The sequence below is a fragment of the Peromyscus leucopus genome, chromosome 12 (genome assembly GCF_004664715.2).
Source record: "Peromyscus leucopus breed LL Stock chromosome 12, UCI_PerLeu_2.1, whole genome shotgun sequence".
In the NCBI taxonomy this organism is placed as follows: domain Eukaryota; kingdom Metazoa; phylum Chordata; class Mammalia; order Rodentia; family Cricetidae; genus Peromyscus; species Peromyscus leucopus.
In genome coordinates this window covers 33,356,990-33,372,356 of record NC_051073.1, presented here as the reverse complement: position 1 = coordinate 33,372,356, position 15,367 = coordinate 33,356,990, and the positions used below count along the sequence as shown (strand labels likewise).

Below are 15,367 nucleotides of genomic sequence, written 5' to 3'. Positions count from 1 at the left end.
TACAGGAAGTCCCTACTAATCTCCTTCTTAGAATCCTTAACACAGGAGTACCTTTTTTCTCTAGGAATCTCAGTTCGTGTTAGTGACAGGAAAAAAAGAGAAGTATTTTACCAAAGAAAGAACCCATCTTCTAATTCATACCATTTTTCAAAAATGTGTAGAAATGTTAGAGCAATTATGAGGCCATTGAAATTGAAGAATCTGATAAGAAAACAACTCTACATTCAAGAATTTAAACCAGTATACAATCAATCATAGAAGTACACTATATAAATTTTATTGCTTTTTTTTTGGGGGGGGGGGCTGGTATAACAGCCAAAGAAGAAATAACCTCAACCTCAGCTAGGGTAGGAAACCAACAAGCATGTTCCATTTAAATCCTGTTTCTTTATTTTTCTTCCTATAGTTAAAAAAAAAAACTCTCCTCTCTCTCTCTCTTTCTCTCTCTCTCTCTCTCTCTCTCTCTCTCTCTCTCTCTCTCTCCCTCTTTGCAGAAGCTACACCGTCTTAAGAGTCTTAAGAGAAATGTGAGGCAGGCACGTTTCAGACACACTTGGCTTCCAAATCCAGACCTTGAAGAATAACAAACTTTAATTGTTTTCTTGGCAAGAGCTAAAGATTAATCAGATATATCTTTAAAAAGAAACACCTTAACACCTCTCTGGTGTCTGGCAGTTAGCTAATAGAAGCTCCTTTTGTTATTGCAATGTAATGTTCCTTCCTTTGAAAAACTCATGAACTTCTCTAGGCAACAGAAAGATAAATCCGTCATTTATTAAATTATACTCTCCTTTTGAGTCACCTTTGAACTCTTGGCATGGGTTATTAAGCAAGGCAGCCAAAGTTTCTTTTTGCACCTGCAAAGGACAGTTGAATCTACAATTAAGGATCATTTCCTCTTCTTTGAAATTCAAATAATGGTGCTAAAACAGTGTAATATTTTCTACATGCATCTGGTCAGGCGATTTCCTGACATGTGCGATGAAGTAACAAGATGAATGTATAAGATTGATTCAGAAAGATGCTGAAATAATTTCTAGGTGACTCAAGAAAGGCAGGCAGCTTCTAGATATAAGGATGAGTACAGAGTTGTGTATACAGACACCCTCTGAAATGATTTTTAGGGACAAAAAAATAACAAAAGATAGCATCAGCTTCTTCACACACAAATAAAAATAGGGTCAACATTAATGGTACTTAAGGTAAAACATACTATAGAAATTACTATTTCTAGTACCTGCTGTGAGATGTCTTTCTGTACACTGTGAATATGTGTTGCTATGATTGGTAAACAAAGAAACTACTCTGGCCTATGGCAAGTCAGGCTATAGCCAGGCAGGAAATCCAAGAGGGAGACAGAAAGAAGGAAGGCAGAGGCGAGGGAGAGGCCAAACCACCATCCAAGAAACAACATGTAATGGGACGCAGGTAAAGCCATGGAACATGTGGCGATACATAGATTAATAGTTATGGGTTGAGTTAAGTTATAAGCGCTAGGTAGCAAGAAGCCTGCCATAAGCCATATACAGTTTGTAAATAATATTAAGCCTCTGAGTGATTATTTTATAAGCAGCGATGAGACCATGGGGCTGAGCGGGACTGGAGAAAACTTATGCCTACAAGTACCCATAAGGGTGATCCTTCCAGAAGGCTTATGTTCATGACTTACTTCCAGAGCAATATCCTTTCCTTGAGGAATGTTCACACCATGGTTTCAAACAGAATGTTCACTATTGGACTGTTCCAAAGTCCCACACACATACCTCTTTTGTAATGCCTGGAGATTGTATCTAGTATCTCTACTAATCCATTGGATACACTGTATCCTAACGCCTTGATTTTTGTTGTTGCTTGGTGCTTTTCCAGCTAATTTAAAGAGGAATTCGCTTTTAATTACAAATTCTACTTTTCTAAATATCATTTTGTAGAACTTTTTTTTTCCTTCATTCACATTGTCCCTGATTTCAAAATGCCACATGCAAAAGAGACAGTCATAGACTAATAAGTATAAGGAACTCACAAAACAGTTGTAGATTTTCTGTTTCCAGATCCTTCATTGAAATGATTTTGGGAATGATTAATGTGGAACTCAGTGTCCATAAGGATAAGTAAAATTTTAGAGTACTTAAGTAAATGCTAGATGTTATTGAATTTGATGTTAATGAAATGGGTCTGCTATGGTGGAGCATGCCTATAATCCCAGTATTTGGAAGGTAGAGAGACAGGAGGACTGAGTGTTCAAAAACAACCTCAAATGTATAACAAGTCCTGGGCCAGTATAGGGGACCACATGAAACCCTTTCTCATAAGAAAGAGAAGAGGAGAGAAGAAGGGAGGAGGAAGGCAGGAAGAAGAGAGGGAGAGGAAGGGAGGGAGGGAGAGGGGAAGGAAGGAAGGGGGAGAAGGAGGGAGGGGGGAAGGGAGGAGGGAGGGAGGGAAGAAGGATGGAGGGAGACAGAGAGAAAGAATAGGAGACAGAAAGAGACTGGGGTGGGGTGGGGGAGGAAGATGGAAAGGAAGGAGGAGGAAGGAGCTGGGAGAAGAGAATGATCATTGCAGAAGTGACAACAAAGATACTAAATACCGAAACAGTGCATGGGGACAACACACATTTTTAACAACCAGTAATAAGTCAGTGTTTGATAGCAATGATTACACATCATTCTGTTTTTATGCTAAGATCACTTTAAATTAGAATTTCTGGCATTAAGAAATGACTTTGTTTCAGAAAACATGCTTGTTTGTCAATTCTCTACATAATGACATGTGTAAAAATATGAAATGAGATGCAAGGTGCTAATAGATTTATAATAAAAAAAAGTTATTGAAAGTTCTTTTTTTTTGTCTATGATCGTGTGAGTATTGCCCAATTTTATAATGTCCGTTTAGCTCCAGTAAACAGAAACTATAGTAATTTGCATTTAACTGAGGGCCATATGCTATGAATTCTAAGACATATGTCACTAACTGAGTAGGGCCATTAATGGAATATACTTTATTTTCTGTTAATGGTCCTCTAATAAGATAAATTCTGGTCAGGTCAAAGCAGATTGAAACTACTGAAAAGGAAGGCAGAAAAAAACTGGTCCCCAACTCCCATTTCATTAGAATTATTTTAGTTGGACATCAAAGCAAGTGAATGTGAGAAATTAACTTGACATGGACTTAAAAACTTGGAGAAAGCATCATTTTGACCTGATAATAAAAGAGCATCATTTGCCTTTTACTCAGATTATTTATACAATTATTGAATCAGGCAGATTTCAAATAAATCAAACTCAGCACATTTAATTTTAAGAGAGAGTAAAATTGTTCTAGTCTTCAGCACTAAGAATTTGACTGGGAGGTAATGCACTTCACACTTTCTTATTTAAAATTCTCTTAGCAAGCACGTTCATAATCAAGACAGGATTGCTGTGAGCTTTTTGAATACTGACCATTGTATGAAGATGGTGGAGAGTTCCATTTGAACAATGGGGTGAATACCAGTGACAGCTTCCTTTGGGTTTGGGTGGTGTTGCACTGCAGTAGGTAACTACCCAGAAAGCTAACCCCCCTACTCACCAATGTGCGATCAAGACCAGATGAAGAGTCTCCCCCTCCCCCAGATAATCAGGGAGTATTTAAAAGAAATGCATACACAGAGATAGGACTTCCAACGGGTCAATGTTGTTTTGATTATTCTAATTATGAACTAACGTTGTGTTTATTTTCTTTTCAAATTTATACACTTTCACATTTTTGTAATGAAATTTAGAATTTGTTTAAATTTCAGGAAAGGATTATACTTAATGAAAAAGCATCCTGTTAGCTTGATTGAATTCAACCATCAGTTAGACTGTGAAATGTGGCCAGAAGTGACTTTTAGGATCAAAAAGATGCTTTAAAGGGGAAAAGATTTCACTTCTATTCCTCTTCAATTTATATCCTCTTGTCAGACTTCTGGAGTTATCTTGGTAGCATGTCACTCGACCCCTTGAGTTGGAAATCTCCCTTAATGATCTCCATCTTATAATTTCATTTAATCCAGCATTTTAGTCAGTACAGAGTGACCTTTCATTCCTTCAAATGTGTTACCACTTAAAATTCACAAAATATTTTGGCATTTGGTACTGCATATTACATAAAGTGTTTATGAGGTTTAAATGTAATGTGTTCCATCTTGCTAATTTGGGTAAGGTCGTTCAGGCTCTAAAGCTCTGTAGTAAATATGATTTTCTTCTTCCTCCTCCTCCTCCTCCTCCTCCTCCTCTTTGTTCTTCTTCCCCTTCTCCCCCCCATCTCTCCTGCACCATAGTTATTATGCATGTGCCTGTGACATGATACTTAGATAACAAAGATGTGCATAGTGATTCATATAATTCAGCAAATTCTCACAGTCCTTATGCATCAAGTCCCTGAGGAGAAGATGGGTATGGCAATGTCACTGTGATGTGGATGCCATGGAGAATTCATGATACCTGGTTTTAAATTCTGATTATGCCATCTTCCCAGCAATCAATAACTTACTTTTCTGTTCAAATCAATGTGTTTTGCATACTTGCAATCAAGAGTTAATTCACTCTCATAGAGTTGATTGTTTTATTTAAATATATGTTCCAAAATGTAGCTAAAATCAATTTTTTTATGTTAAAGCCAGTATCAATGAAACATTTAGATGAGACAGCTTGAACACACAAAGTATGAAGAAAGAAATGAGAAATAAAAACAAAAAAAACCTGGTTATTTAGAAAATAAAACTATCTCAGTTCGATAGCAACTTTTATTTAAAAATGATACAGTGAGTTTCATCCCACCACTGACCCTGGGGTATATTATATAAAATAATGGGTAGCTCAAAACCCCAAAAGAAATGGTACTAAATGTTTTGCCACAAAAAATGTATTATGGGTATAATTTGTGTGTGTCAAATGAAAATATAATAGCTTAGCCATTTAAATCAAGTATCCACAAAAGTACGCTTGTTATGTAAAGGATTTACAAGTCAAAGAAAAAACCGTATGTTATGTTATATTAAAAAGTAGGACAAATTCCTGGCCACCAAATCTAAGAATTTAAGTAAAAGGAAAAAAAGTGGTTGATGACCAGGTTTAAAGTATCTGGAATAATGTGGACCAAGTTCCAATCAGAAAGTGGTTGGTTACTGCCTGAATTTGCTTCTCTGTTGCTGTGATAAAACATTGACCAGAAGTAATTTATGAGTGGATAGCTTTATTCAGCTAACAGGCTATAGTCCATCATCAAGGCAAGCCAAAGTGAGAACTCAAGGCAAGAATCTGAATAAGAAAACATGGAGGAATACTTTTTACACTTGCTTCCTCTGGCTTGCTCAGCTCTTTCTGACAAGCCAAGCGCACCTACTTAATAAGGATGGTATTGCCCATAGTGGGCTGAGCCTTTCTTTGTCTCCAGAAACCAAGAATATGCTCCAGAGACAGATGTACAAGCTGGTCTGGTAGAGGGCATTCCTTAATGGAGATTCCCTCTCCCAAGTGACTCTAGTTTGTGTCCAGTTGACCAAGTTTAACACCATACAACTACCATGCCACTGGGCACCAGGGAGCACATCTCATCAGGCAGGTGAGTATTAATGGATGAAATTACCAAAATACATTTATAAATGTATACAATTTTCAAAAACAAATAAAATATTATTTTTAAATTATTGACTATTAGGGGAGGAAGAGTAGAAAATGCACATACATTTGTAATCAATGGATTATTTAAAAGTAGCCAGTAAACACATTAAAATAGTTCAATAATAACTATTTTAAATTAAACAAATTGTGCTCTGAAAATTAACATTCAGTTCTCATGATGGTCTGCACAGATTAATCCTTGAAATGTCTGATAGTGATTTAATACAGCATAAAGTTCTTAAACTTTTTAAAATAAATATTTAAACCCTAAGACTTGATCTTATGCCTACTCTGCTTCCTCATTTAACTTCAACCAAAGATTTGAGACCTCATGGCAAGTTCAGCACTGACCTGGAGCTGACTTATGGGGCAAAATGCTCTACAACCTTTCAAAGCACAGTTTTCAAAGAATAATCATTGGTGAGGCAGATGAATCAGTCCGTATTATGTGATATACACAGATGCAGAATTAGACTTGGAGCTTGACTGTACTGTGAGAAAGGAAGGTGGTGAAGCCCTACATCAAAACTCCCTCTCCGGTTAACTGAGATGGTTTCATTCCACTCTCTGACTTGTGCTTGTTTCTAAATCAGTTTGTGTGTGTGTTTTGGAAATATTGTTCTATTCTTTTTTCGCAAAACTGATTTTATTGTGCACATTTTAGATCTACAGCATGATCTTTGGATGTTCTTGCCTTGATCATATGTACATCATGACTTGTACAGTTAAGCAAATTAACACTATTACAAAACTATCTTCTATTTTCATGCGTGTTAGAATGCTTAAAATCTACTCTTGTGCAAATTATTGTATGATACATTTATTTATATTATATACCTATTAGTTACAGTCAGCATGCATTCTTTAAGTGATAAACTTCAGATATATGATAATGAGTAAGTTTCATGTTTTTCTTTCTGCTTACATGTATTATATATGAACTTTCATTAAATTTGAGTTATACAGAATTGAACTGAAATAAGAAATTAATTTCTAAACTTTAGATAAATATTTTTCTTGGTAATGGAAACCCTTTCCTGAAACATTCTCCTAAATTAAAACAATTGTGAAAATATTTAGTGGCTGGGACTACTTGTCCAATTTCTAAAAGTATGAGTTTTATGAACTAGTATAGCTTATTTTTTCTGCAGAAATAACATAGGAATGAATCCTTTAAAAATGAGAAGGCATTGTAAATGTGTAAAACAATGAAAATAAGCTATTTACTAAGGCATACAAATTTTAGAGAAATTTAAAGATAAATATGTGGTAACTTAAACAATCTCCAGAAACAAAACTTTTTAAGAAAAAATTCACAGTTATCATTGGGGAAATTATCCATTACATTTTGCATAAGTTTAAATATTAAATGAGATATCTAATTGAAATTTTATATTTAGTACATTAATACACTGTGTTGTAAAGGAAATACATAAAAAGCTAAATCATAACTCTCTTATTCATATTATTTCAAGATATTTTAGTCATTTTGGCTTACTGTTGCTTTTTTTCCTACCTACTTAGCTTGTATGTATTTTGGAAAAGTTTAGTCATTATTTAATAGGTGTGTATATTTAGAGCCTTCACATGTTTATATGGTATTTACACTGTTGCTGTTTTTCGTTTCTTTCTTTATTTTTTTTTTTTTTTTGGTTTTGGTTTTGATTGTTGTTTTGCTTTGCTTTGTTGTTTTGTTTTGTTTTGTGTTTTGTTTTGTTTTTTTTGTTTGTTTTGTTTTGTTTTGTTTTGTTTTGTTTTGTTTTGTTGGAATCAGGGTCTCTCTATGTAGTCCTGGCTGCCCTGAAACTTGCTATATAGACCAGGCTGACCTCAAACTCAGGGAGATCCACCTGCCTCTGAACCCAAATGTTGTGCTTAAAAGTGTGTGCCACCATGACCAACGGTTGTGCCTTTCTTAAAACATGTTCCTTAATAGCTGCTTCATTTTGTAATGTTTTAACAGCTTTATCATTCCAAGAATTTCAAGTTAATTTTCCTTTCTGTCTTGGCATAAGTTCGTGCTATAACTCATGAAGAATTTCTGTGTCTTCTTCATATAATCAGGTGGTGGTTTCTAACTCTACTCTGGAACTCCAAACCTACTATCTAAGGTTGGAGCAGCTCTATACTCGGTGCTACAGGTGCAGAGATAGATGGGACTTAAGTTGGATGGTTTGATCATCGTTACTGTCTGCTTTAGGATTTACTTATAATTAAATTCATTAATTTAAAAGTCTATGTTTTAAAATAAAAGTCTATTCTATGTTTAAAGGTTGAACAACATTAACTTTCATTGGTCAAAGTTTGCATTTTGAAAGGGATCTACATCAGATAGCAGTCACAGAGAGATCTACAACCCTGCCTTGTCATGAGTAGAAAAAGAAAAGTTAGGAGATTAAATAGTATATAAATGCTTAGCGATTTTTGCTATTAAAATTTTGCAAGAAAACTATGCGGACCTACTGAAGAAATGATTCCTAGGATAGTTCCTGCTAAAAGTTGTCCTTATGAATACGTTCACAACACAGTGAAGAGCAATCCCAGATGGCTTCTGGGAGTTGTGCTTTGTTGGTGGAATTTGATTTCTTGATAATAACAGGCAAGTGCTGTCGTTCTGAAAAATAAAAAAAAAAGAATTATTTTTAACTATTGGAAATATGAAACGAAGTCATGCAAAGGGAAGAGAGATTTTACAGCAAGTCTACCCCTGCTGCAAATGGAAGGCAGAACTTCCCTGTAAGGTTACATAGCTTGACATAACGGAACCCTAAACACATAAGCATCCCCGCTTGAAAATGAAACACAAGGGCACAATAAATGATTATAGTCACAAAAGATTATTTTCCTCCATTATTAAAAAAAAAACCACAAGCTATGGAAAAGTACAGTCTGAACAGGTTTATACAAAGGATATTGTGCAAATCAGGTAGATCTAATGATATGAATGAAAGAAAAATGAGTTCAATGTCTTTTTGAAACATGAAAAAATGGAGAAGACACAATACAAGCCCCAAATAGGTCTCGAACAAATGCCTGTCATGTGTGCTCTCCCTAAACATCTGTTTCAGGGATTACATTTACGATTCAATTTATTTAATTTAAAATATCTTTATATCAGATATTTTAAATATTTTTTCTAGTTTGTCAAACTGCAACTATACAAATTGGATCTAACATAAATTAGCAAAACATCATCTGCAATTAGGCATCCATATTGTATTTCTGTCTTCTTTTTCTGTCACAAACCCATGAGTCACAATCTGGGAAATATCATTCTCAAAGTTTTAGTGGATACTCTGGGCACTAATAATAATTTAAATATTGATCTGCCTTCTCCAGATTTTCTTCTCCCAGCCCCCATTCCTCTCTCTCTCCCTCTCTCTTCTCTTCTCTTCTTCTCTTCTCTTCTTCTTCTCCTTTTTTCTTCTCCTTTTTTCTTCTCCTTTTTCTTCTTCTTCTTTTTCTTCTTCTTCTTCTTCTTCTTCTTCTTCTTCTTCTTCTTCTTCTTCTTCTTCTTCTTCTTCTTCTTCTTCTTCTTCTCTTCTCTCTCTCTCTCTCTCTCTCTCTCTCTCTCTCTCTCTCTCTCTCTCTCTCCTTTCTCTGGTTATCTTTTATCTTCCTCACAATTGAATCTAGTGCTAAGTGTCTACATGCTATGAAAATATAGCTTAATACTGCAATCAGAAAACATATAAAATGTTTTTTAAAAATCTCATTGCAAAAGGCTCTCAGGAAATTCTTGATGCTTAATTTTTGAACAGGGTAACTTTTTTATGAAAATTATATTTCATTAGTCATGTATTTTCCATTGAAAAAATTATTAGCTTTATTTAAGCTAATTGAGAATAGAGAACCATTAGAAATACCTGTTATGTGAGAAACTTAAACATCAGCACTGACAAGAAAAAATTGTCATTAAGTCTTTATTGTGTAGTGATAGAGGCAAGACAAGTGGCCATCTATTACTCTAAGCTTTTATCATCTAACAAGTGTAATTTGGGAACTAGGTAAGGCCCCACAATTAGAAAGACATGTACCAAAGTACATATTTTATATTTATGTTGTACTAGAATAGATAAGTTGTTAATTCTTGCCTAAATTTTGGAATCATCTGAGAGATATTGAAAAACACCAGTATCTATTTTCTTTCTGGTTAAAACAATTAGAAACCGTATTAGAAGATTGAGTGTAATCATTATTTTAAAATGTACTCTGATGATTTTGATGCAATGGAATTGTGATCTATGAAATTTTACTTTATGAAAAATTCTGCATCACTCATCACTCCTTTTGAGATTCCCAGACATCAGACTATGATTTCATTTGCATTAAAGGGAGTATCAACCAACATTTAGAAAGACTGACTTGAGTTTTTAGCAATGGGTGTTTTGTTGCTATTGTTTGCATTAATGGAATTAATTCATTACAATTTTTATAAAATTCATTATTTTCTCTGTATTTAAAGAAAACATTTAGAACAAAAGGCAATGATTCTAATAATCATATATAAAAGGCTTAGTCTTAAATAACATTACACTTAGAATTTTATTTCGTTTCTGACCCTTATCTGTCCTCACTGAATGAAGCTATGTAACTAGTAAAACGTAATGTGCTACTTAAGAATAAAGTCTTAGTAGTGAACACACACAGAGGAGAGAAGAGAGAGAGAGAGAAAGAGCGCTTCATTTCCCTGTAGACATTTGGAAGTTGTCAGCGGTAGCACGGTGACAATTCTAATTAGGAAAATTCCTCTTGTATGGAGAGTACTTTAGAACAAGAGGCCGACAGGCATGCAATATGTTAACTGTGTAACAATCTTTTCTTTCAAAAATAAATGAAATTCTGAGAAATATTCCACTGGCTTTCATCAAAACACCTCTCGCCACCCCAGTGACATTCACCTTTTCACAATTCCCATGGAATTACCAATAAATTCTTATTTCATAAGGAATCCAATACTACCAAGATGTATTTTTACTATTATGTTTGTTCAAGAAATTCCATTTAACTCCAACTACAAAATATTCTGTGCACTTACATTTTTCTGTTTTATATAATCACATTTTTAGAAATTCTCAAATAATGTATGGTTTCTTAGACATGCTATGATTAAAATACTATAAATTTTAAAAATGTTTCAAAAATAAATTCCATTGAGTCCCAAGTAGAGCTAAACTTAAACTACCTACTGTAGACGATATTAAATTTATACTTTAATATACATGTCTAAATGACTAATTATTCTACACAATTCTAATTTAAGTATTTTGTTGTCTAACACAGGCTACTCTAGATAGCAGGAAATGTCCAATAGAGGCAAGTGTCAAAAAGCGAAAGAAGTGGTTTAAATTACTCCCAGAAGAACCAAGAAGTTGCTGGTCACCTGGAGCAACTTTGAGATCAGTGTACAATAAAGGGAACAAGGTGATCTAAGTAACAAAAACAAAAAATGGGGCAGGGGCTGGGGCTTTGGAAGTGGCTCAGTGAGTGCTTGATGAGCACATGAGAAGCCTTGGTCTGATGCCCAGCACTCCACAAGCCAGGGTGTGGTGTTGCACCCCTAAAACCTCAGGAGCTCTGGAGGAGGAAGCAGGAGGACTGTGGAATTCAAGATCATCCATCCATACTGAACTTGAGGCCAGCCTGGGTTACAGGAGACCCAGTTTCAAAAGTCAACTATTTTATATGAGTTACTAAAGTCTTGTGATACTTGTGGTTGTCCTGGTTCAGTAAATATAATGTGAGAACTCACCATCTTTGAAAATGATACAATTGCAAACAGGAGGCTATAGAAATTCTCAGCCAACTCCATGAGCCATGGAAGAAGTGGCCAACATTCACTCAGACACAGGGAAGGCCCAGCCCAAACACGGCTTACCATGCCTCTGTCAAGTGCAGGCTCTCTTCCTAACCCAGTCAGGAGAGGTATTTCAATATTTGAGTTTTTTAATGCTGACCCTGCCAGCTCCCATGCATGCTTCTGCTGGGCCAGATAACTAAGAACAAAGTCTACCCTCAAATTGTTATCTCAGAGAACAGAAGTAGATTTCTGAAGGATAAACAAATAATAAACATTAACTACAAACACACATGGCTATTTACTTTGTGAATAAACTAAATAGCCTCCTTGTTTTTCTGTCATTCCATTATCCTGTGTGTCAATCAGTAGAGAATGTAAATTAAAAGTATACCATTTAGGGGTCTGTATCATAGGTCTTGTACTCAGACACAATGCCAAGTTCTTGTTTTCAAAACAATGTTTGATATAAAGGATATTGAATAATTTACGTAATATTTTTAAATGCAGTATATTAGGAAAAATTCATACAGAGAGTGTGGTGTGCTAAATTCTTTTCATGCCTCACTATCCCACAATTTTATGAGTGCATACACCAAAATCTGTTAGCATGGGATGTTCAAAAGAAAAATACCATTTTAATTTGGAAATAACAGACAAAATGCTTTTTTATTTTGAATAAAAAGAATAGGCTTTTTGATCAAGTATTTTGATGAAATTAAGATGAATGGGCTACCCCGTATTTCATCCCTTCAGTGCTTGGAAGCAACTCACAATGGAGGAGCCACACTCATCATGAGATGCTTTGAACACTCAGTGATGGAGTACTGTACGCAAGCTACTGTAAACATCTAATAGTTTCTACACGGCCTCGAAGTTAGAAGGCTACCTTACTGATCTCCCACTACCCTTTAATTTTAATGGCACTGGGATCTATTGATCTGCAGCTTGAAAACACCATTGGTTCTTTTTATTCCAACAATGTACTCAGCTTACACCCATGAACATACAAGCAGTATCCCAATTCACAAAACAAAGGCTACAAAATAAGTAAATACATGCATACATATATGCAGAAATAAATAAAATAAATGATAGCATATTCCTGCATTTCCTCAACAGTCAACTATTTGGCTGCTTAAAAAGCATTTTTTAGTGTTTTTAGTTCAGGCCTGCTAAGAACCAGGGGAAGAACTTGGCTGCTGGTGTTCTGAATTCTGGCAAAAAAAAAAAAAAAAAAATTACTTGAAGGTGTCTTCAGTGGAATTTAAGCTGTAATGAGGGAAATGGTTCCCTCCCAGGAGGTCACACCTGCCAAAGCCACCCCACTCTGATTGCTGGACCAGAGGAAACACTACACCTCCACAGTCTGGCTTTAGGGCTTATAAAGCAGGCTCAATACATTATCGCAGCTCTGGAAATTCAATGACCTTTGCAAAGAGTTATACCTAGAGTACCTCACTGTTCTGCAAGAATTAAATGAGAGCATGTGCATCCAAGTTCGTCATGGTAAATATCAGTGTTTCTGCCTCTCTTTTGCCGCCTTTTCTCTGCTTTCTTTTATTTGCAGACCACAGTACCCTTATTTAGACTAATTTATTATCAATTTACAAATGAGAGGCGAAGTGAAAACTGAGTTCAATACCATTTTTTTTTAAATGGTATTCTGATAAACGTTGAAACCAGCATTCAGTATGGTCAGCCTGATTTCACCACGCCAACCTCTGTCTTATAAAATGTGCCCCACCCTTGTTATCAGCTGCAGAATGCTTATTAAGAACACGGCAGAAGACCCCAACTCAGCCTGAACCCTGCTACCTCGGTTCCTTGGATGCATCTTTGTTGGTTTTTTTTTCTATAACCTGGATTTGAAACTGAAAATCACATTCCACTTTCCAGAGGAGAGCATTGGCTGTTGTTTTCATTTTTGCTTGCTTTTTTTTTTTTTTTTTTATCATCGCCTGGTTAAATAATGATCACAATTTAGGGAGAAAAATAACAGGAAAAAAAAGATACTCTCCATAATTCTGCTTCTTAAAGAATGGTTAATACTGCTTTGTTCTTTGGCTTTTTCTACTTTTACAGGACAACAATTAAAGTACTTCTGTGTGTCTTTACAAAGTTAATATACTGAGAGCTGTTTTGCAAGTATTTACACAAATATTGATTAAAAAAATCTTTGGATGCTTAAATTTTAATGAAACCAGTTTCCTAGGATATTTAAAGCATAATTTATTCACACAGTCCCGTGGTGGTCTATGTTAGTCATTTTTATTGGAATACTGTAGTGAGGGGGGGTGTATTCTCTCATCAGTTCATTAGGCAAGATGAATTGAATACTCATTCCATTGAACTGCTGAATAACTGTAACAGCAGCAAGATGCAGACATTTAAAACCTCCCCTGCTCCTAACACAAGGTATGTCAAATGTGTAAACATGGGCTTTTAAAGGATATGCTGTTTAAAATTTCTTTGACAACTTTTTGTTGCTATTTTAGATTTTCTGAGAGTCACTGATATAAGTTTACAAGCAATCTACTCTAGATACTACATTTATATCAGCAGTTTAAGGGAGATTCTGGGGTGGAAGAGGTGACTCGGTGCATAAAGAACTTGCTGTGGAAGTGTGAAGACCATGTTTGAATCCCCCCAGAACACGTGTAAAAGCCAGACATATGTGTCTGTAATCCCAGTGCTTCTGTGGTGAAATGGAAGATAGGACTCCCTTAATACTTGCAAGCCGGCCAGCCTGTAGTATGCAACAGCATCCAGCAAGAAATACCACTTCAAACAAGGAAGCTAGCAAAGAACCACACCCAGCTGTGCTCTGACCACTTCACACATGCCGTAGCACACACATTCGGTATTTATTTACACATATGCAGGAACATGAACACACACACACACACACACACACACACACACACACACACACAGGAGAAAAAATATTTCCCTTAAACTAACTCATTATTGATAATTTTAAATTATTTTATGAAATAAGAAATTTTCTCTTGCTCTTATATTTGACATCTATAATAACTGATATCTCTGTATCTGCATACATCGAATGTGCAGATACATACCAGTGCCTTCTGTCAGACTTTCCAAAGAGTGTCTACATGCCATGCCTAAGTACTTCATTCAGCATGAATCTTCCTCAGAAAATGTGACACTTCTATGACACCACACCATCAACTCTAAGAAAATAAATTCTATCATCCAAAAAAATTAAATATCTTTCCAGTATCCTGTGGTGACAGGTTTTGTCTCACTGGTGGCCTTGGTTTTTGAGTCATGTTCTCTCATTGGTACTTTATGAAATTGATCTCCAGGTGCTCAGGTGAGTCAACTGGTAGATGTTCCCATATTCAGATATATCTGACTGTGCTTCTCAACATTAGACATATCTCACAAGAATGTAACACTGAGACATATTCCTCCATTCATTACATCATGAATCTAGGCCTGCTAAATTAAAGTCACAGGAAGCAGAGAGAATTGATAGTCTATCAGCTTTATTGCTCAAAATGTGAACTATAGGAGTGAGCTTGTACCTAAAGTCAAAACAGACATGCCTACTTTTACTCCTTAAAAATGTACCAATTTAACCAACCCATCCCACCCTAGATGGCTGCAATGACATCCTATCCCTCTCTATATTAGTTACTTTTGGTTGTGATCACATACTATGATCAAACATGACTTACAGAAGAGTTTTTTTGTTTTGTTTTGTTTTGTTGTTGTTGTTTTGGCTTATGGTCCCAGAGGGAGAATCCACAATGGTAGCAAGGCACAGCAGTGGTATGCTAGAGCAGAAAGCTGGGAAATCACATCTTCAGCCCCAACTATATGGAAAAGACTGAACTGGGAGTGGAGTGAGGCTATCCATTCTCAAAACCTACTCCTACCTCAACTGACATGCTTCTTCCAG

General features: G+C 35.6%; 1 protein-coding gene across 2 annotated transcripts in view; it reads right to left on the bottom strand.

Moving 5' to 3' along the window:
- Positions 1-15,367, bottom strand: part of LOC114709047 (casein kinase 2 subunit alpha' interacting protein) — a 90,175-nt gene that overhangs the window by 14,733 nt on the left and 60,075 nt on the right. The window contains exon 2 of one of the 2 annotated variants that reach the window (XM_028892671.2): positions 8,099-8,253. The gene's annotated coding sequence lies outside the window, so the exon portion shown is untranslated. The remainder of the gene's footprint in view (positions 1-8,098; positions 8,254-15,367) is intronic. The other variant, XM_037209665.1, reaches the window with a different exon arrangement.